At 41.4% G+C, this 23275-nt stretch overlaps 1 pseudogene; it reads left to right on the top strand.

Moving 5' to 3' along the window:
- The first annotated feature begins 9809 nt into the window (after positions 1-9809).
- LOC118726754 lies at positions 9810-10339 on the top strand (annotated as a pseudogene).
- Positions 10340-23275: the final 12936 nt, after the last annotated feature.

Below are 23275 nucleotides of genomic sequence, written 5' to 3'. Positions count from 1 at the left end.
TCTCCCATTATGAAGCCCTTTCCCTGCCCCTTGACTTTTAACACATCACCACCCGATATATACTGTTGGATATGCATTTCTTTAGAGTTTGTCTCCTCCCAAAGAATGCAAGCACCTTGAGAGCAGAGACTTTATTTCTGGGCTGCCCACTGCTGAATCTCTTTCCCACCACATTCCTGGTTGATAGTGAGAACTCAGTCAACTCCATGTGGTGGCATAGTGCTTTCATCACATTTTAGGATCTCAGACAGCAAGAATCTAAATTCTTAAACACTTTGATCATTTCGGTCCCTGTCAACCAGTCTGGAGGTTGCTTGCTTTCACTTGTCATATTCCACCTACCATCTGTCTACCTGTTCACTGATTGCTTCCACAACATGGAAATAGTACTTCCTGTAGGCTGCACATTATGCTACGTGCTGGAGGCTACAAAAATGAAAGCTACAGGGTCTATCTCCAAGGATATCTCTGTTTCCTGGGAAAGAGAAAGGTAAATAGATGAATACAATGCAGTGAAATCATGTTGTTATAGAATGCAGTGGGAGCTCCAATAGAGAGCTGTTAGAGATAGTGTGGAGACACATGGAATCACGCTGGACGGGGATCACAAAGTTATGCTCATTTCCCCAAACAGGAGTCCTCTTATCTCTCATTTATCTCAGCCTGGATTCTGCTGTTTCATTCAGTTTGGGGCAAAAGTAGGTTTACAGTTGTGAATATACAGAACACAGTTTATTCTTATTTATTAATTACTGCATTATTTCCATACGAAAACTGTGAACCTATTTTTGCTCACCCTGCATAAAACCCCCACAATAATAGACAGTCAGAGATGAGATGTCAGCAAATGTTGTCATTTGAGGCTTGGGTGGGTGGTGGGGCTGGGAATTCCCTGCCCAGTATGCTGTTTTCAGGATCATATTGCACTCTCGTTCATGCTCAGTCTTGCCTGGAGTTCCTAAGAAGTGAACTTCTACTTTCCTCCAGGGCTGGGCAGAGGCAATGGCCTGGCTGTGCAGATGGGGGAAAGATCTTCTGCATTTGAGGATTGTCAGTGAATTCTTCAGTGTCCAGTCCTCTTCTGCACTTGTGTCTTCACAGGTAACTGCTGGGGCCTTCAGTTGCTGGTGGGAATTTCATAACCCCAGCTCTGTCCTGCTCCATGTATCTAGTTTTTCATCTTTTTAAAAAAATTGATTTTAAAGAGAGGGAGAAAGAGAGGGGGAGAAAGAAAGGAAAATAGAGAGGGGGAGAGAGAGAGAGAGAGAGAGAGAGAGAGAGAGAGAGAGAGAGAGAGAGAGAGAGAGAGAGAGAGAGAGATTGGTTGCCTCTCACCGGGATTCAAATCTGCAACCTGGGTATGTGCCCTGACTGACTGGGAATCCAATCTGCCATTGTTTGGTAAACAGCAGGAAGCTCCAACCAACTGAGGCATTATACTGGCCAGGGCTACTTTTTTTTTTTAATCTTTAATCTATTAAGGCTGTTATCACATTGTTGCTTCCAGGCTGTTATCACCTTATTGTTTTCCTCCATTTCTGTCATTTGTAACTTGTTTCTTTGTCTCCTCATTTTGGCTGCTTCCCTGTGTTGATAGAGTGGCTTTGTGTGCTAGGTGTCCTATAGGGCCCAGTGGCTCAGCCTCCCCATTTATCTGAGGTGGACACTCTTGGTGCACCCCTTTGTGGGATATGTGCATATTTTTGTTGTAGTTAAGCCTTGATTGTTGTTGGCATCACTGTGAGGAATTGACTTCCAGACCAATTGGCTGTGAGAATCAGCTGTGTCTATAATGGGAGAACTTCTGTGTTGGAGACACCCTTATAGGGCAAGACTTGCTTCAGTGGGGCTTTGGTGCTCACAGAGTCTGCCCCCTGAGTGTGTCCCTTATAGATCTGAGGAGTTGTAATCTGGATGGTCCCACTCTGACCATCTGGTACACTGGCTCTTGGATCTCTAAGGAGCTATTAAGAGGCCACCCAGCAGGAGATATGGAGAGATCTGCATATTCTTCTTCCTTGTTTGGGGTTTGGAGGTGCCCAGATGAGGCCCAGCTGTGAAGCAATGCAAGCTTCTATGGGGCCTTGGGCCTTCTTTTGGATGTTCTGAGTCTCTCTGACCCAGATGCAGTTTGTTAGGTAATTTTAGATTGCAAAGAGCCAAACCATTCATATGCCAAAGCCTCTGCACACAGCTTGGGTGGGATGGAGTCTCAGGGGATCAACAGGGTGGAGCAAACTTGAATGGCTTCCAGTCATCCCTGCCCTAAGAGGCCCCTGGGTCTCAGTGTCCCATGGTAATCACTGCAAGCACTTCTGAGAGAAAGCTTCCCTCGAGTTCCACCCGATGCCATACAGTCCAGTTTCTCCCCCTATGAATCTGGGTCCCCAGAGTCTTGCCTGGAACTGGAGTTCAGAGCAGTCAGGAGCTTATGTCTCCCTCTGGAGTGAGAAAGACAACCTTGTACTCAGTTGCCAGCCCTTTCTGCATGCAAGCTTCCATACCTCTGCACTTTACTTCCACACCTTCTTCGAGTCTCAGTGTGCTTTTCTCTTTCCTTCTAGTTGTAGAATTTCCACTCAGTCAGCCTTCCTGTGGTTCTGGTTCTAAAAAGTCCATATTGTCTTTTAGTTCTAGTTTAAAAAATATATATATTTTATTGATTTTTTTTTACAGAGAGGGAGAGAGAGAGGTTAGAAACATTGATGAGAGAGAATCATTGATCAGCTGCCTCTAGCACACCCCCTTCTGGGAATGTGCCCACAACCAAGGTACATGCCCTTGACTGGAATTGAACCTGGGACTTTTCAGTCCTCAAGCCAACACTCTATCCACTGAGCCAAACAGATCTTGGCTAGCTGTAGTTTTGAATTGGTTGTGTGAAGCAGCAATTTCAGGTGTTTACCTATGGTGCCATCTTGGTTTCTCTTGATGATTTTTAAATTAGGACGTCTTCTATAATAAAATACAGGTTCAGATTATTTTCTCAATCTCTGAACCTGTTTTTCTTTTTTTTCCTCTTTTTTTAAATCAAGAGACCCAATTATTAGGTATCAGCTTTAAGTCTAAGCTTAATATTCTATAGTTAAATAGTTAACTTTCTTTTGATTTAGAAAGGTTTTGAACTAAAAAATAGCCTGAATTTCAAACAAAACATGAATTTTTTAACCATAAAAATTAAAAGCAGGAAGGTGTTGCCCTGGCTGGTGTCACTCAGTTGACTGAGAGGTTGCCGGTTCCATTCCTGGTCAGGGTACATGCCTGGGTTATGGGCTCAAATCCCCATTGGTAGGTGTGCAGGAGAAAGTCAATCCATGCTTCTCTCTCATTGAAGTTTCTCTCTCTCCCATCTTCTTTCTCTCTCTCAAATCAATACAAACATATTAAAATTATTTTATTTTAATTATTTTACATTTTTATTTTAAAAATTGATATTTAAAAATTTACATTTAAGTTGGTTAACATTGATTTTCAGTTTAAGCATTTCTCTATCTTCTTTCTCCTTATTTTGTATTTTCATGTTATTTTTGCTTCTTTCATTAAATTTTACATTTCGGTGATATAGTGTCTTAGGAAATGGAAATTAAGCCCAGGGTGACACCATATATGAACAGTAGTACAATACAGGAGAAATACCTTCATATTCTTGTTCATAAATGTTTCTATTTGGAATATATTAAAGGGATCGACTAACAAAGGTTGGCTTGGCAGATGATTTAACCACAGTATTATATAAGACACAAATTGCTTCGCAAGATAGCAACTTGGCTTGATGAAACCTCTAACTATTGTGTCCCACAGGGCTGCTTAACCTAGAGTTCAAGGCTGAAATTGTAAGCAATATTTTAAGCATTTGTTTGTATGTGTATATATGTATATGAGTCTGTGACTTTGGGTGTGTGTGGCCCAATAGGTATTATCAGATTCTAAAATCTGATTGTCTGTGACTCTCCAAACCTTAAGATCTCCTGAAACCTCAGTTTTCTGCCTCTCTATAATTATACAGAAAAGTATTTAATTTCCCCTGCATTTTAAATGTTTCACTGAATAAATAAAGTATCCTGTCTTTTAACCGATAGAGGCAAAACAATGCTTTGGTTATTGAATGTACTAGCACTATCAGCTTTGACAGTCTCTGCTCAAATAAAGACTAGTTTTACCTCATTTCCAAGCCATTCAACACCATCTGAGTCAAATTTTCTTTTAAAAAAAAAGAGGGACTAGGTGTCAATAACTGTGCTGTAATGATTTATTAATTCATCTGTTTATTCATTTATTTATTTATTTATTTTGTGTCTATTTGTAGCTTGGGAGTCTGCTGAAACCTCCTGGCCACTTGTATTTTAGGTTATAATTCTATGATCACCCCCCAGATTCCAAGGTTTGGATTTGCTCAAAGTTCTTCTCAAGATTTCTTTAAAAATCTGTGGACGTAAGAGTCTGAATGTACCTTCTTAAGTAATTCCTTATAAGAAATTTACACAGCTGCCATAAGAATAAAATCTTTACCTCTTTATCCTGTTACATCCTCTCCTGAAAAAATAGTTTTTTTTCTCACTACAAGTTTACTACACAAAATTTTCACTTGAGAGGTAGGTGAGAAGACAGAACACAATATTTACCTATGATCCTGGACCTTATTCGACTCAGCCCAATACTCCTTTTCTTTTCCCCTAAAGATCTGTACAGAACTCTTCTCCAAGGTTTACTTTTGGGTGTTATTTCCTGGATCCTCATGGTTGTTTAGAAATGGGTTAAATTTTTTCAACTCTTCTCCATGATGTCTCCTCTGCAAAATCTATATTACCTGCATTAGTATATATCTCTGATGGTGATATATTTGTTCATATTGGATGGAAACTGGGAAAAATATCAGTTGAGGGTGACTTGGAGAACATAGACCTAAGATATTCCCCCCCACCACCACCATATTGGATTTGCTAGAGGCCCACCTATATGTTGACATCCACAAAGTAGAATGCCATTTGTTGGACAAATGCGGTTTGACCCCATATGCTTGTGCCTATATAGTTCTGTCTCTTATAAGGCAAGGGGCCTATCCTCTCTGTCAAACCTTTTTTATACAAGGACTAGGTTAGTACTTCTCTCCAGGTCTTCCTCTCCTTAGCTTCTGCAAGTTTGTTATCAATTGGGATAATAAATCATCCCAAAACTTAGTGACTTAAAACATTAGCTATCATTTATCTTACAGTTCTGGTGGCTCAGCTATTATTCCCACTTAGGGAATTCCTGTGGTTGTAGTCAGACAGTGGCTGAGGAAGGAGACATCTCAAAGGCTTCTGCATTCTCCATGCCTGGTGGTCGATATTGCCTGTTCACTGGTATCTCAAGTGTAGGCTGTTGGCTGGAACATCTATATGTGGCCTTCTCATGTGGCTTGGGTTTCCTCACTGCATGGTGGCTAGGTTCTAAGAGGAAGTTGCCCAAGATAACATGGTGCAAGGAAGAGCATGACATTTAACCTAGCCTTGGAAGTCACATTGCATCACTTCCATTGTAGTCCATTGGTTCAGGCGTTCACAGAAGTCCAGACAAGACACAAGACGGGGGAATCTAGATTCCACCATTTGATGACAGTAGTGTCAGTATTACAAAAGAGCATGTGAAATCTTGGATATTATTGCGGAAATATTTGGAAAACACAATCTGTCCCAGTCCATGTTTTGATCACAAGTCACATCCCTCCCATATGCAAAGTACATTCAACTCTTTCCCCAAATTACATTCCATATGGCATCAGTTAAAAATCCAGGATCTCATCCAGATGTGGATGAGGCTTCTTGGGTGTGGTTTCTCAGGCATAGCTAATGAGATTTGGTTTAGTTTTACTGCCTGTGAATTCACTGTGGCTTTTGGATTTATCCTCTAGGCCAGCAGTTGCCAACCTTTTGGACCTCATGGACCACCAATGTTCCGAGGAACCACTGTTCTAGGCTCTTTCTCTTTTAAACCATCCTTTCCTTTCAATAAACAGTAGCCCATGTGTATAGGTAACTAGTTTCTTAGCCTTATTCTTTAAATTTTATTTTATTTCCCTGTTGGCCATAGCTTGAGCACTACGCATTCCTTCTCTTTCACCTCAAAGGGAGGTCCTTTGTACGTAGCCACATCATCATCATTACTGTAAAGACCAGGCTGGATCTGCTTCCAGCTGAGAGATCTGGTCAGGGCCAAATATGGTATTGTGGGTATTGTAGCCATTAATTATCATACAACCCATTAGACAAAAATCTGTATATAAATTTCTTTGCAATAACCCCTTCTTTAGCTTGGACTCCTTGTCCTGAAATTCTGAAATGCCCTGTTGTTCTAATAGATAAATTTTTCTGGGTATACCTGAGAACCTTACAAGGCCTTTGTTTGAAGCACCACCTTAAATCTTCCTGAGGTATTAAAAAATAATTTTATAATAATAGTTATACCTTTCACTCAATTTTCAGACTATGCTTTCCTTAAAATGTCCTGCATTTGACTCTGCCCAAAAACCATTTCTTAATTTTGGCATTGCCAGTCATTTGGAGTGACTAAGATAAGAAACAACTTTATTTTGATCTCAGCAAGTCCTGGATCGTGCATAGGCAATATTTAATCTTTATCTCTTTTCTTTTGCATTTTATCATAGGCAGCAAGAAGTCAGGTGATACTTTCAATATTTTGCCTGCAAATCTCCTTAGATCACTGAATTTATTAGATATATTTCCCACTTTTCTTGTTACTGCAGGGGACAAAGTTTCCACTATCACATAACAGTAGTAGAGACATAACACCTGCATGCTTAATTCTTTTTTTTTTTAATTTTTAAAATTTTTATTGATTTTTTACAGAGAGGAAGGGAGAGGGACAGAGAGCTAGAAACATCGATGAGAGAGAAACATCGATCAGCTGCCTCCTGCACACCCCCTACTTGGGATGTGCCCGCAACCCAGGTACATGCCCTTGACCGGAATAGAACCTGGGACCTTTCAGTCCGCAGGCTGATACTCTATCCACTGAGCCGAACTGGTTTCGGCATGCATGAATAATTCTTTTCCTCCAGTTTCCAAGAACAGTTTTCTATTTTCCTTTAAGCCCTCAGCAGCAACTTTTTTGAAAAGGGAGTTGCAATACCATTGCATCTTTAAAAAATATATATTTTATTGATTTTTTACAGAGATAAGGGAGAGGAATAGAGAGTTGGAAACATCAATGAGAGAGAAACATTGATCAACTGCCTCCTGCACATCCCCTACTGGGGATGGGCCCACAACCAAGGCACATGCCCTTGTCTGGAATCAAACCTGGCCCTTCAGTCTGCAGGCTGGCGCTCTATCCAAACTGATTAGGGCCAAACTGGTTAGGGCCCCAGCAATTTTCTTGAAGCACTTGAGGCCATCACGAACTTCCTGCTTAAGGCCCTTTAGGCTTCTGACCAACCCCTGGTCCTAACACTAATGCAACATGATTTTTTTTTTTTAAAGGACACAAACATGGGTTGTAGATTGGATACCTGGCCAGGTCCAGGCATGTGCGGGAGGCAACCAATCAATGTGTCTCTCTCACATCTCTCTCTCCCCCATTTCCATCCATCCACTCTCTAAAAATAAAATACCCTCTGGTGACAATAAAAAAAGTAAAAAAACAAAAGAAAACTGTCCAAAAAATGTAACTCACATATAGACAAGGAACAAATTTTCCTACTATAGAAAAAGCTATGAAACAAGGAGATAAATCAACAACTGAATAGGCCAGTGGTCGGCAAACTGTGGCTCATGAGTCACATGTGGCTCTTTGGCCCCTTGAGCATGGCTCTTCCATAAAATACCACGCGCAGGCGCGCACATACAGTGCAATTGAAACTTTGTGGCCCATGCACAGAAGTCAGTTTTCAGCTCTCAAAAGAAATTTCAATCGTTGTACAATTGATATTTGGCTCTGTTGACTAATGAGTTTGCCCACCACTGGAATAGACAAAGCATATGGACATTTCAGAAAGGAAAGTCAGCGATCTAAAACATATGAAAAGAGAAAAGAGCTCAAACTCTCTCAGGAGAGGAATATAAATTAAAATGCATTGATGTGCCATTTAAAAATTATTTATTGTTAAAAGCATTACAGATGTCCCCTTTTCCCCCCTCATCAACTCTCTCTACCCTGCTCCTGCCCACTCCCCAGGCCTTTTCCCCACTATTGTCTGTCCATGAGTTATGCATATTCTATATAATAAAAGCCTAATATGCAAATTGACTGAATGGCAAAATGACCAGTGGAATAACCTGTTCCTATGACATGCACTGATAACCAGGGGGCAGGTGCCCAACACAGAAGCTTCCCCCAGCCTGCAGGCCCCAGGCCAGCCCAGGCGGGTGCCAATGGGGATCGTACACTCCCTCCTCTCACCCCCCCACTTCGCCCCACCAGTTGCCCTGCAGTGAGTGGTGATCTGCAATGGCAGTGGAGATGGTGGCGCCAGCCAGTGAGCAGGTGGCAGGGCCTGCCAGCCAACGGGCCAGCACCACCCCACAATTGCCCCACCAGTCGCCTCTAAGACAGGTGCCAATGGGGCCCCCACCCCCACCCCTGATCTTGCCACCAGTCACCCCACAGATCAGCCTTGATTGCTGGCCAGGTCTAGGGACCCTACCCATGCATAAAGTTTATGCACCGAACCTCCAGCATGTATATAAGTTCTTTGGTTAATCTCTTCCCACACACCCCTCCTTCCCTCTGAAATATGTCAGTCTCTTGCATGCTTCAGTGTCTTCAATGTTGTCTACCATACACACAACACAGCAAATTTAAACCCCATTAGAGGCAGAACAAGGATTTTGTTTCATTCACTGTTCTACTTCTTGTAAGACAAATGCCAATCACTGTACCAACATCAAGTTCCTGGTTTTAATGTTGTACTGTAGTCATGTAAGATATAAGCATTGTGGGAAACAGGGTACAGGTGCCTCGTCACTCCCTTCCTCTCATACTATCATTGCAACCTCCTGTGGGCCAATCATTATTTAAAAATACATATATTAATGAGAAATCAGTGCCAAGTACCTAATTGATACTCAATACTGAGTGAATCCCATGACTTAGTGAAATTGACTTATGTTAAGTGATAACATATCGATACTACCCTCTTGGGAAAAGTAGGGACTTTTGTACATAATTGCTGATATACGCTACATTATCTCTGGAAAAACAGATAAAAACAGATAAAAACAGATAAAAACAGGTCATACTGGCTGCTCTAGGTGACATTAACATGGTGAAACTTTTCAACTTACGTTTTCTCTCTCTTGGGTTCTGAACTGTGAATATGTTATCCTACTCACAATACAGTGTAAATTTTAAAACTTTCTGTTCTAGCCTCTTGTTCAGGATCAATGTCAACTTTACCTACCCCGGTTCCAGAATTCCGGTGTTCTAATGGTTCTGGAGGTTACTTGGGTGAAGTGGTTTTCATTTGGGATCTCTCATTATAGTTAGGTTGTGCTTGGAATTGGAATCATCTTGCAGGCTTCATTACTCACACATCCAGTGGTTGATTATCAGCTGAAACACCTACATGTGGCCTCACCGTGTAGCTTGGGGTTTCTCACAGCATGGTGGCTGGGTGCCAAGAGAATAGGTGGAAAGGAGTGTATATTTTTATGACCTAGTCTTGGAGGTCACAGATATCATTTCTGTTGTACTCACTTGGTTGAGGCAGACACAAGGGTCTACTTAAGAGGGAGGAGACTGAACACAGAGTGGGTCACTCAAGGGGAGGAAAGTCAGCAAGGCAGCTGTGTTTTGTAACTATAGTGTGGCCCCTTCCCCCAGCTGCTGGTAAGGTGCTCGGTTCTTCCGAGGAAGCTAAGGTAGTGTTGGGGTGAGGCCCTCACTTCATCCGGCGACTAGCACTGCTCCTGGCAGTGCTCACCCAGCACCCACCCTCGCCATGGCCTCCATCTCAGAGCTCGCCTGCATCTACTTGGCCCTCATCCTGCATGACATGAAGTGACGGTGATGGAGGATAAGATCAATGCCTCCATTAAAGCAGCTGGTGTAAATGTTGAGCCTATCTGGCCAGGCTTGTTTGCAAAGGCTCTGGCCAATGTCAACATTGTGAATCTCATCTGCAATGTAGGGGCTGGTGGTCCTGCCCCTGCAGCTAGTGCTGCACCACCAGGAGGTCCTGCCGCTGCCCCAGCTGAGGAGAAGAAAGTGGAAGCAAAGAAAGAAGAATCTGAGGAGTCTGATGATGACATGGGCTTTGGTCTTTTTGACTAGCTGACCTCTGTTGCTGTTGGGCTTGCTGATTGTCTGGGTTGTGCCTGTATAAAGGTGATCTCATTTCTATTAAAAAAAAAAAAAAAAAAAGAAAGAAAAGAAAAGAAACTGCAGTGTGCTATGTGGGCTCTGATGGCTTTCCCAATTTAAGCCACGGGTTGTGAAAGAATTCACATAGAAGAGTAACTGAGCCAAAAAGGTTTATTCACTTTGTAAGGGAGGTCAGGGGCTGAGAGCTACAGAGAGCTAATGGCCCTATCTCTGTGAGGGACTGAGGTTTAAGGGTTAAGGTGGGGCCCTTGCCTGTTTGGCTCAGTGGATATAGCGTGGGCCTGCAGATTGAAGGGTCCCAATGGCACTGCTTGAGTTTGGGCTCGATCCCCCAACAGGGGACGTGGAGGAGGCAGCCGATCAATGATTCCTTCTCATCATTGATGTTTCTATCTTTCTCTCCCTCCTTCTTTCTCTCTGAAATCAATTAAAAAAAAAGTTAAGGTGGGGGGTCTCAGGGATGAAGCAAGCAGCTGCCTCTGGTTGCCTGATAAAGTTAGGTTATGGTGGGGCTCTGGGGTGGAGCTAGCATCTGTGGGGTCCAGACGTACAACATGTTCTGTTCCTCAGATAGGGTGTGGCCATATTTGAAATAGACTTAGAGTTGGGAGGGGTGAGCAGTGGAAATTTATGTGGGTTAGTAGAAGATCTATGGTCTTAAATGGGTCATAGGGCAGGGTCTGTCACTGTGTCACAATGTCCCAGGGGAAGTTTGAGTCACAGGGGCCATTCTAGCTGCAGCCAACACCAAAGGGCAGCTGTGTACCTTGCTTATTTGACATTCAAGGCAGATAATTTTTAACACCCTTAAATCAATGTTAGTAATTACAAATAAAAAATAATAATCATGGCTAGAAAACAATGAGACAGGGACATTTTCTCTTATTTAAACTTTGTCTACATAATCATGCCAGCAAATTTCAAAACTTAAAAGTTAAAAAATCATCGTAAGAAAAGCTATGGGTTCATACTTTGAATTCTCTTAAAAATGTATTATTTTCTTTCTTGACATTGATTCCCTTTTCAATGCATATGTAAGTGCATATTTTCTTACATTTTGTTGTTGCACAGTTAATGACCTTCTCCACATTTTTCTGTGCTCAATCTTCAAGCAACAATTTAAAGCTTGGTGCTTTGCTGTGTATTGTTTAAGGCTGGTTACAGCTGTTTGCAAATATTTTGTGTAGGATGAATTACACTTAAAACTTCACAACAGAAATAAAAAAGTTAACTAAGAAAAGAAAAACTGCATACACAAGAGAGTAGGATCTGAGATGTCCCTCTTGTGTTTGCATTTAAACAAAAATCAAAGTATACTTTTTTTTTTTTTAAACAAGGACGTTAAATTGAGATTAAATTTTAAAAAATGGTCTTTGATGTTTGAATAGCTTGAAAATGAGAACTCCATCCAACTTGGGCTGGAACCAAAAACTGTGTCCAAAGTGAGCTGGAATAATTGTGAACTGTCAGGCAATTTGCTCTTGCAATGACATGGGAAATTGTCCAAATTAACTTTCAAGTAGAATACAATGTTTGTTGAAAAGAAACAATAAAAATCCTAGGTTTACATATATATTTTTTCAAAATAACAACTTGGGATATAGTTCACATACCATGAAATTCACCTTTTAAAATTTCTTCTTGCCAAAACCAGTTTGGCTCAATGGATAGAGCATCGGTCTGCGGACTGAAAGGTCCCAGGTTTGATTCCGGTCAAGGGCATGTACCTTGGTTGAGGGCACATCCCCGGTGGGGGTTGTGCAGGAGGCAGCTGGTCGATGTTTCTCTCTCATCGATGTTTCTAACTCTCTATCCCTCTCCTTTCCTTTCTGTAAAAAAATCAATAAAATATATATTTAAAATTTCATCATCTTTTTTTTTTTTTTTTTTTTTTTTTTTTTTTTTTTTTTTTTTTAAAGTATGTTTGTAGAGTTATGCAACCATCACCACTATTTATTTTTAGGACATTTTGCCATCCACAAAAGAACCCCCCTGCAGACACACCTCAGAGATATCGTGGGTTTGGTTTTAGACCAAGGTGAAGGATCTTGCTTTCAATTTGTGGAAAAGGCAACATTTGTGAAGCACAGTAAAGTGAAGTGCAGTAAAATGAGCTATGCCTGCCTGTACCTGGGGTCTCTTCTCCTTCACTCTTCATTCTTCCCTTCCCGTCAAACCTTGGAAACATGAGTCTATTTTTCTTTTTTCTTTTATGCTTTTATCTATTCTGGACATTTCATATAAGTGGAATCACACAATATGTGGCCTTTTGTGTCTGGCTTCTTTCCCTTAACATGACGTTTTCAACATTCATCCATTGTACATGCATATTATTAAAATTCAACAATGACTTCTGGTAAGCCCAATACAGCCTATCTTTCCCACTGATCATAATAAAAAATTCTGGACAAATACAAACTGCAACTAATTACTAGAGAAATCTGTAAAATTAATAATGGGCTGCAGATTGAGAGGGAAGCTAAAACGATGACTCAGACAAAGATGTTAAACAGATGTTATGGCTGTTCCTTGGTAAAGATCTTGAATGGAGAAATAGATGTTCTTGGCTGAATAGAGACAATAAAAAAGAATTATGAAAATTTTAGAACTGAAAAATACAATATGTGAAGTAAAAATTCACTGGAATTGCCCAACAGTGGAATGGAGATGACAGGAAAGGGGCAATAAATAACTGTACATTTTCCAATCTGATAAACATGGAGAAAAAATAAACAATAAATAGAGCCTCCGTGTTCTGTGTGACAGTAACAAAAGTTCTAACATTCATGCCATCAAAATCCCAGAAGAGAGGGGAGAATACATTGCATGCAAAAAATATATTCTGCAGAGTATCTCAGAGAACGCAGAGAAATATTTGGCTTACTAGATCATTGGTTTATTATAAAGGGTATAACTCAGGAACAGCCAGATGGGAGAAATGCATAGGACAAAGCAGGGGAAGAAGGTGTGGTTTTTCCATGCCCTCTCCTGGCACCACGCTTCCCTATTTCTGTGTTCACAAACCTGAAGGCTCCCTAAACCCAGCCCTTGATTATACATAGGTGGGATTGATTAAATCATTAGCCATTGGTAACTGAGCCAACTTCAGGCCCCTCTGCCCTCCCCAGAGGACTGGGAATGGAGCTGAAAGTTCCAACCCTCTCATCAGTTGGGCTCCTTTAGCAACCAGCTTCCATTCTTAGATGAACTAGGGGCTTGCCAAAACCCACCTCATTAACATAATAAAAAACACTTTTCTTGCTCTTATTATTTAAGAAATTCCAAGGGTTTTATACATTTGGAATTTATACATCTTCCTCCCCTGAAATGGGGAGGAAGACCAAATGTATATTTCTTATTAAAAACCACAATATCAACCCTAGCCCATTTGGCTTAGTGGATAGAGCATAGCCTGTGGACTGAAGGATCCTGGTTTGATTTCGATTTAGAGCACAGGTGCTGGTTGTGTGCTCGATGCCCAATAGGGGTGTGGAGGAGGCAGCTGATCAATGATTCTCTCTCATCATTGAAGTCTCTATGTCTCTCTGCCTCCCCCTTCCTCTCTAAAATTAATACAAATATATTTTTAAAAATCACAATATCAGATGGATGAATGGGAGGGAAGGGAGGCAAGCAAGATGATACAGACTCAGGGTACCAGGAGAAAAGTCTGTTACTACTACTATGATAGGATGCTGGAAATTACTGTTATGTACAAAGCTAGCCAATGAAGCCTCATCAAATCTGCATGACTCACAATTTGCTAGTTAACTATGGTCTCTAAGGTAAAATGGAAATCTATCACTCTCACAAAGCCCTGGCTGAGGAGATGACCAAGTACACAGTGATGACTACATAAAATTCTTGCACTCCGTCCTCCCAGATAACATGTCTGAGTACAGCAGGCAGCTGTAGAGATTCAGTGTTGGTGAGGAAGTTCAAGTTTGATGGTCCCTTTGAGTTCTGTCAGGTATCTATTGGTGACTATGTGGCAAATGCTATAAAACTTAAGCAGCAGATGGATATAGTTGTGAATTGGGCTAGAGGCTTGCACATTCAAGTGGAGTTCATCTTGGGAATGCAAGGATGGTTATACACTTGAAAGTCAATCAATACATTTTACCATCTTAGCAGCTAAGGAAAAAAAAAAATGATCATTTTGCTTCTACCTGGGTAACTAAATGACCTTTAGTAAGACACTTAAATTCTGGGTCTCAATCTCCTCACTTGAAAGGATGAGTATTTTATGGATGGTAGGCAGAAGTCCCAGGGAATCCTCCCTGCAGCATGAAATATCTTTTATTTCCCTTTCGGGCCTTAAAGAATTGCTAACTTTCATTCATGACTGAGAACGAACAGGATAGGTGCTCTAGATGTTCAGTTGGGAATTTCCCATCCACGTTCTCTGGTCCTGGGTGGTGCAGCACCAGCCTGGCTTCAGGTTCCCAGAGACTGTGGGGAGGGAGCTGGGGTTGCCCGGGACAGGATCTGGGCTGCCTGTACCTCTGGAGAGACAAGCACAGGCCCTGGGGTGGCAGGGATCATCAAGTCCTCGGCCACCTCCATGTGGTCACAGGCAGAGAGTAGACTGGGCCTGCTGAGTAGGCCCAGGATGTGTGGGCATGGAGGGCCCAGGCTAGTGCCAGCCATGGTGGTTTGGTCTTCACCTTGATCTTCACCGAGTAGGAGGACTTAGCGAGGCTTTGCTGGAGATCAAGGGATGTCTATTTGTATTTTTTAAATGTTCAATTTATTAAACATATATCTATGAATAGAACTTAAATAAATAAATTTTAATATTTAAACAGTGATTGCAAAAGTTATCAATTTCTTTAACCAATATCAACTACAATTACAAATTTAATATGATAACCATTTAAATACACTTTAAACACTACACAAAACAAAAGCAAATACAAAAGTTATAAACATTATAAACATATATGTACTGTCATTACACTTAAATTTATCTTATTACAGCTGCTGGAAGCTAATTCCAGCAGGGCATAATAAAATGCAAAAAGTTCATAAAAATGTTGATGAATCTTGAGGCTTCAGCAGGGCTGAACATCTGCATATATTATTGCCTACTGCCTAACAGCTGAAGGCAGTTCCCCCAACATGGAATTGCCTACTGTATACCAAACCTTACCTTTGACATGTATATCTAAAAAGCTAGGGGTCCAGAGATTCATATAACTTGATTACAATAGTTAAGTCTCTGCACGCCCCCCCCTGCAGAATGCCTTCCAAATTTATATTTGATGTATAGTCTCTTTATTAATTTACCGCAGCCCCCTCTCCAGATTCCATAACACTTATAGATGCTGAGAAACATCCCAGCAGACACCAACACATAGACTTAATTCATTACTTCATTGGTTTCTACTTACTATTGTGTTTCTCTGGGAAGAAGGTACTTTTTAAGGTCGCTAAAATATGTCTTTTGATGTTTTCCTGATGTTACTGAAAAGTTGTTAGTCTCCCTGCACCCCCAAAAATATTGTCTCGAATCTCATATACACCTGGCTACAGAATTGGGCTTCTCAGCAGGTTGATCCATGCTTTGGGCTCTCAAGCTTGTTATATCTGCCAAGGAGTTATCTTTGTTCCAGTTAAAATTGTCCTGTTATCCTAATAAGCCTTTTAATGTTTGTGTCTTCCACTAAATTTGTAGTTTCTGCATCTTTAATGATGTATGCCTTTGGTTTCACTTGGGCAGAGTTATGGAATCCCTTGTTCTGTCATTATGATATAGTGACTTACCTTGTTAGCATTACTTTAAAATTACGTCTGTGCTAGTAATGCCATATGGTTAAGGGCCATCTAGTAAATTTGTCTCCTGGGAGAGAGGATTGTGTTTGCACATTTGTGCCCATCTTTAGGAGATTTGGCTCACCCAGCATCTCAGGACCCTCTTTCTCCTTGATCCTGGAGTATGAGCAATGCTGATTAACCAGTTAAACTTCCTTTCTACCTGGTTATCATGTGTATGCAGCCACATGTACTGATCTTGGAACACTTCCCATTTTTTTCTGGGATTGTTTAGCTTACACACAGCTTTCTGTTTTCTTTTCTTTTCTTTCTTTTTTTTAAAGTATATTTTATTGATTTTTTTTTTTACCGAGAGGAAGGGAGAGAGATAGAGAGCTAGAAATGTTGTTGAGAGAGAAACATCGACCAGCTGCCTCTTGCTCACCCTCTACCGGGGATGTGCCCGCAACCAAGGTACATGCCCTTGACCGGAATTGAACCTGGGACCTTTCAGTCCACAGACCGACGCTCTACCACTGAGCCAAACCGGTTTCGGCGGCTTTCTGTTTTCATTCTTTTCTATTGAACAGTGAAAATGAGCACATATCTGTCATTATAAACATATATGTACTTAGAAGAAACACACATACTCATAATTAGTAATATTCACTTTCCTATAAAACTTGAAAAACTTAAAAAAAAATCCTCTCTTTGCCATATCTACTATGAGGATGAAGACCATTTTCAGCAACCATTCTGTGGACATTCCAGAAAATGTGGATATCACTGTGAAAGGATGTACTTTGTGAAGAAATAGAAACTGGCCACATGATCTGTACAGAACATGATCAAAGGTGTTACACCGGGCTTCTCTTACAAGATGAGGTCTGTGTACACTCACTTCCCTATCAACACTTGTGGTTATTCAAGAGAATGGTTGAAATTAGAAATTTCTTGGGCCGAGACCGGTTTGGCTCAATGGCTAGAGCGTCGGCTTGGGGACTGAAAGGTCCTGGGTTCGATTCTGGTCAAGGGCATGTACATTGGTTGTGGGCACATCCCCAGTAGGGGGTGTGCAGGAGGCAGTTGATCGATGATTCTCTCTCATCAATGTTTCTAACTCTCTATCCCTCTCTCTTCCTCTCTGTAAAAAATCAATAAAATATATTAAAAAAAAAAAAAGAAATTTCTTGGGCAAAAAATACACGAGCAGAGTTCAGATAAAGTCAGGAATTGATTGTTCAGTATCTCAAGCCCAGAAAGATGAGCTAATTCTTGAAGAAAACCACATTTAAGTTGTATCAAGTTCAGCTGCTTTGATTGAGCAAGGCACAACAGTTAATAGAAGGATATCAGAAAGTTTTTAGATGGTATCTATATTTCTGAAAAAGGTACAGTTCAACAAGCTGATAAATGAATAAGATCTAAGTTGTCTAACTATAGAAACACCAAGATGCTGAATGATTTGTCACACTTATTTGCCATATTTAAAGATGCAATGAGAAGGATAGGGAGATCCAAGATGGCTGCTTAGGTAAACACACCTAAACTGCTGCCGTGCACAACAATTTCAAAACTACAACTAAAATACAAAATGTCTATCACCCAGAACCACGGGAAAGCTGGCTGAGTGGAAGCTCTACAACTAGACTGAATGCTTGAGCATTCAGGGCACAAGCACAGAAAAACTGAGGTACGGGGGCGTGCATGCGATACGGGCTGGCAGCGGATCCTGGCTGGTGGAGGGCATTGCTTTCTTCAACCAGAAGAGGGACAAGATCTCAATCTCTCTGAAATCCAGTTTCTGGAAAAAAGCTGGACTGTCTGCCATCAGGTTGGAAAGTGAGGGTGGCTTGCTTGCAGAGCTGCGTGCAAGAGTGTTTGTTTGCTGTGCTGGGACGCGATCAGAGAGGCAGAGATGGCTGACTGGCAGCCATTGCTGTTGGCCACACCCTAGCCTAGTGACGCCCCAAGTCTCCACCGTGAGACTCTGCCCTGCACAATTTACAAACACACCCAAGCTCCAAGCAGCGGCTTCTGCATATGAATGGTCTTCTCTATTGCAGTTTGACCTAGCAAACTTGCAACCTGGTGTAGACAGCTCCAAAGCCTCCAAGCTCCAAGCAGGAAGGAGAAGACTGTGGTTCTTGCTGTAGCTCCTGCAGGGTGGCTCAGACAGTAGCTGAACTGCACCCCATTGGAGATCCAGAAGCCAGTGTATCTAATGGTCAGTGTGAGACACCAGATTTCAACTCCTCACATCCATAAGTGACACATTCAGGAGGCGGACTCAGTGAGGACCAAAGCCCCACTGAAACAAGGCCTGCACCATTAGCGTGTTTCCAGCAAAACAGTTCTTCCTTTATAGACATAGTGGGTCCTCACAGCCAATTGACCTGGAGGTCAATTCCTCCCAGTGTACCAATAGTAATCAAGGCTTAACTACACCAAGACTTTGCACTCAGCCCACAAAGGGGTGTACCAAGAGCAACCACCTCGAGTGATTGGGGAAGCTGAGCTACTGGCCTCTATAGGTCACCTATCACACAAAGCCACTCCATCAACACAGGGAGGCAGCCAAAACCAGTTTGGCTCAGTGGATAGAGTGTCGGTCTGTGGACTGAAAGGTCCCAGGTTCGATTTCAGTCAAGGGCATGTACATTGGTTGTGGGCGCATCCCTAGTAGGGGGTGGGTAGGAGGCAGCTGGTTGATGTTTCTCTCTCATTGAGGTCTCTATTCTTCTTTCTTCCTTTCTGTGGAAAATCAATAAAATATATTAAAAAAACACACACACACAGGGAGGCAACCAAAATGAGGAGACACAGAAGCATGTCACAAACAGGCGAGATAGAGGAAAGTAAACTACTGGACGACATAGAGTTCAGAATCACATTTATAAGACTACTCAAGAATCTTCTAAAAACTGCTGAGAAACTTGAAGATACCTTCAAGGACCTTAATTAAAATACCAAAAAAAAAAAAAAGGAAAAGGACCAGTCAGAAATTAAGCATACACTGTTTGAAATAAAGAATATACAAAAACTCAACTGTAGATCAACATACCGCAATAGTCAAACCAAATATCTGGAATATGAGGAAATAAAAAACTCCCAATCAGAGAGGCAGAAAGAAAGAAGAATCCAAAAGTGTCAGGATAGTGTAAGGAGCCTCTGGGATGGCTTTAAGTGTACCAACATCCCGATTTTTGGGGTGCCAGAAGAGAAGAGAGAGCAGGATATCAAAGGCCTATTGAAAGAAATAATGACAGAAAACTTTCCCTATCTGGTGAAAGAAATAGACTTACAAGTCCAGGAAGCACATAGAACCCCAAACAAAAGGAATCCAAAGAGGACCACACCAAGACACATCATAATTAAAATGCCAAAGGCAAAAGACAAAGAGAGAATCTTGAAAGCAGCAAGAGAAAAACAGTTAGTTACCTACAAGGGAATACCCATATGACTGTCAGCTGATTTCTTAACAGAAACTATGCAGGCCAGAAGGGAGTGGCAAGAAATATTCAAAGTGATGTATAGCAAGAACCTACGACCAAGATTACTCTACCCAGAAAAGCTACCATTCAGAATTTAAGGTCAGATAAAGAGCTTCACAGACAAGAAAAAAGCTAAAGGAGTTCATCACCACCAAACCAGGATTACATGAAATGCTGAAGTGTATTCTTAAAGAAGAGGAAGAAGGAGAAAAAGGTAAATGTAAAAACTATGAACAACAAAAAGACATCAAATACATACCTACCAACAAGTGAATCTAAAAATCAAGTGAATAAAAAAAATCTGAAGAACAGAATGGACTGGGACATAGAAAGGGAGTGGACTGACAATTCTCGGGGGGAAGAGGGTCTGAGGCTTGCGGGAAGAGACTGGACAAAAATCTTACACCTATGGATGAAGACTGGCAGGGCATAAGGGCATGGGTGGGGTGGGGATTCAGGTGGAGGGACGCTATGGGGGGGGGGAGAGGAACACCTATAATAATCTGAGCAATAAAGATTTATTATATAAAAAAAGAAAAAAAAAGTATGCAAGGATAGTATCTTAGATCAGAAACCTAAGGCTGGCTTTAAAATAGTTCAGCATCAGCCTAACCGATTTAGCTCAGTGGATAGAGTGCTGGCCTGGCCTGTGCACTCAAGGGTCCCAGATTCGATTCTGATCAAGGGCATGTACCTTGGTTGCAGGCACACCCCCAAGTAGAGGGCCTGCAGGAGGCAGCTGATCTATGTTTCTCTCTTGTCAATGTTTCTAACTCTCTATCCTTTCCTTCCTCTCTGTAAGAAAAAAAAAAAAAATCAATAATATATATATTAAAAAAAAAATAAAGTACCGTGTTTCCCCGAAAATAAGACATCCTCCAAAAATAAGACCTACTTACAGGTTTCCTTCTGAGTGAAATATAAGGCATCCCCCGAAAATAAGGCCCCCCTCGACTAAACATGAGAGATTTGGTCCACTGATTCTGAAAGAAATGGAGTCACAAGAAATTCACCAGGAAATTCAGGAATTGGATTGTTATGAAGATGTTCCAGAAGATGATGACATGATTGTCATTGAATAAATGAGTAAATTCTTGATACTGTAGGATTCACAGTTTGTCTGGTTTGTGTTGACAACTACCGTACTACCGTACTGTATACAGGTAATAAATTTCCTTTATTTTCATTTAACAATAAATGTGTACCGTATTCTTCTTCAGGGAAAAACAAGACATCCCCTGAAAATAAGACCTAGCACATCTTTGGGAGCAAAATTTAATATAAGACACTGTCTTATTTTTGGGGAAACAGGGTAGTTCAATATCCACAGCAAACAATAGGAATAGATGAAATGAATGTGGTAAAATCTTAAGTGTTGAATGTAGTTTGAACAGTTTCATAATAAAATAAGAAGAAAAATGTCAGGACTAGATAATTTTATAACTAAGTTCTGGCTAGACTTTAAAGATCTAGCTTTAAAATATTTCTAATATTATTTAAAAGGCTATGGTCTCAATTAAAAGATGAAGACTCCCCAATTCATTTTATTTATTTACTTATTCCTCACTCAAGGATATTTTTCCATTGATTTTTGGAGAGAGTAGAAGAGAAAGGAAAAGACAGAGAGAAACATCAGTTTGAGAGAAACACATCAATCGGCTGGCTCCTGTATGATCCCAGACCAGGGCCTGGGCCAGGTACATGCCCTTGGCTGGAATCAAACCTGGGACCCTTTGGTTTGCAGGCCGACACTCTATCCATTTAGTCAAACTGGCTAGGGCCCCAATTCATTTCATGAAGGTAACACAACTTGTAAACCTTTTTTGGTGAAGTATAATATGCATGATAAAACTTTACAGTTGTTGCTCTGGCTCGTTTTGCTCAGTGGGTAGAGCATTGGCCTGTGGACTTGAGAGTCACAGGTTTGATTCTGGTCAAGGGCATGCACCTTGGTTGCGGGCACATTCCTGGTAGTGGGTGTGCAAGAGGCAGCTGATAGATGTTTCTCTCTCATTGATGTTTCTGGTTCTCTATCCCTATCCCTTTATCTCTGTAAAAAAAATCAATAAAATATATTAAAAAAAAGAGATGAAATGAAAACCTCACATTAAATTAAAAAAAAACTTTAAAAAATCCTAATATAATCACACTTATACTTTTTTGGTAACAGTTTACAGTAACTTTACTTGGTAATATCATGGTGAAGTTATGCCTTTTACAAACTAATTGTAACAGACACTCTCGGTGCCTAACTCCCAGTCTCTTGTCCTTTCTTGCTTATTGGTGGGGCCCCAAATATGTTTGTGTCTTCATCTTTCCTCATGTAATTCAGGGATACATCCTGGCAAGGTTAGGCTGCTCATGGTGCTTTCATTTCCTTTGCCTCTTTGAAGGATCTGGGTTTGGTGTTCAGTTTTGGCCAAAGATGGGTGAGGGGCAGGTGCTGGATGGTTTCTGGGAAAGGTTCCCCTGCTCTTAGAAAGAGGCACAGGAGGAATGGCTCTTCTTTTCCCAAATGGATGTTGCTATGTATTTAGGGGATTATTGAGGTGGTAGCAGGCATTTTGCTAAGGAGGTACTTTATTGAGGAGCTGACTCATGAAGGATGGAAAGACAGAAAAACAAACAAATCCTGGCTTCCTTTGTTTTTTTTTTTTTTTTTTTAACTTAATTTTTATATTTATTTATTAATTTATTTTTAGAAAGAGGGGAAGGGAGAGGGATAGAGAGATTAGCTGCATGGTCCCTACTTGAAATTGAGCTGGCAACCTGGGTATGTGCCAGACTGGAAATCAAACAGGGGACCTCTTGGTTCATGGGTTGATGCTCAACCACTGAGTTATACCAACCAGGCAAACCTTGGCTTCTTGATGATGCTGTTGAGCCCCAGAGCAAACAACCCTAGAGCCAGTCTGTCCTATGGGCTGCTTCTTTTCTGCAATAATAACCTTTCCTTATTGTTTGAACCATTTGAGTAGAGTGAAGGGGATCAACGGGGGAAAAGGAACATCTGTAATACTTTCAACAATAAAGGTAAATGAAAACAAACAAACAAAAACAGTTTGAATTTTCATCCTGTAGGCAACAGAGAGGCTGGGACTTGTAAGCTAGAAAGGAATGAGCCGCAGAGCCTTGCACAGGGCACAGATACAAGCGTTCCCACTTGGTTAAATTAGTTTGGTGGCTGAATGTACCTTCCTCAGGTGCAGACCAGGCCTCCTTGCTTCTTCATCCACCCCTACAGCCCTAAGCATGACCATTGGCAGGGGGGAACCAACCTGGGAGACCAGCGTGTGTATGTGTGTGTGTGTGTGTGTGTGTGTGTGTGTGTGTGAGACTTCGTGTGTCTGTGTTCAGATGGAGGGGACTTTGCAGTCACACTCCACCTTCTTGCTGGGCTAGGTGTTAATTTCTTCTTTGTGCATATTTTCTGTCCAAATCGTCTCTGCTTCTTCATTCCATCCTCCTCCCACAAAGATAAGGGTCTGCACCCAAAACTGCCTAAGCCCTGCCTTCTTGAGCTGGGGCCAAGTTCTGTGCTGCCCAGAGCATGTGGCCAGGCCTGGCTGATTGAAGACCTGCCATCTATCCACACCCTGCAATTCTGCAATTGCAAAACAAGGCTTGGGGGGGGGGGGGGGGGTCTTGAGTCCTTTTATTAGGCATCTCCATTCTTCTTTCCCCTCAGAAGGCAAGTAACATCTCTG

Source organism: Pipistrellus kuhlii, unplaced genomic scaffold (assembly GCF_014108245.1).
Source record: "Pipistrellus kuhlii isolate mPipKuh1 unplaced genomic scaffold, mPipKuh1.p scaffold_m20_p_23, whole genome shotgun sequence".
Classification (NCBI taxonomy): Eukaryota; Metazoa; Chordata; class Mammalia; order Chiroptera; family Vespertilionidae; genus Pipistrellus; species Pipistrellus kuhlii.
Note: the sequence above shows the minus strand (reverse complement) of the source record. Positions and strands in the feature narration are given on the sequence as shown.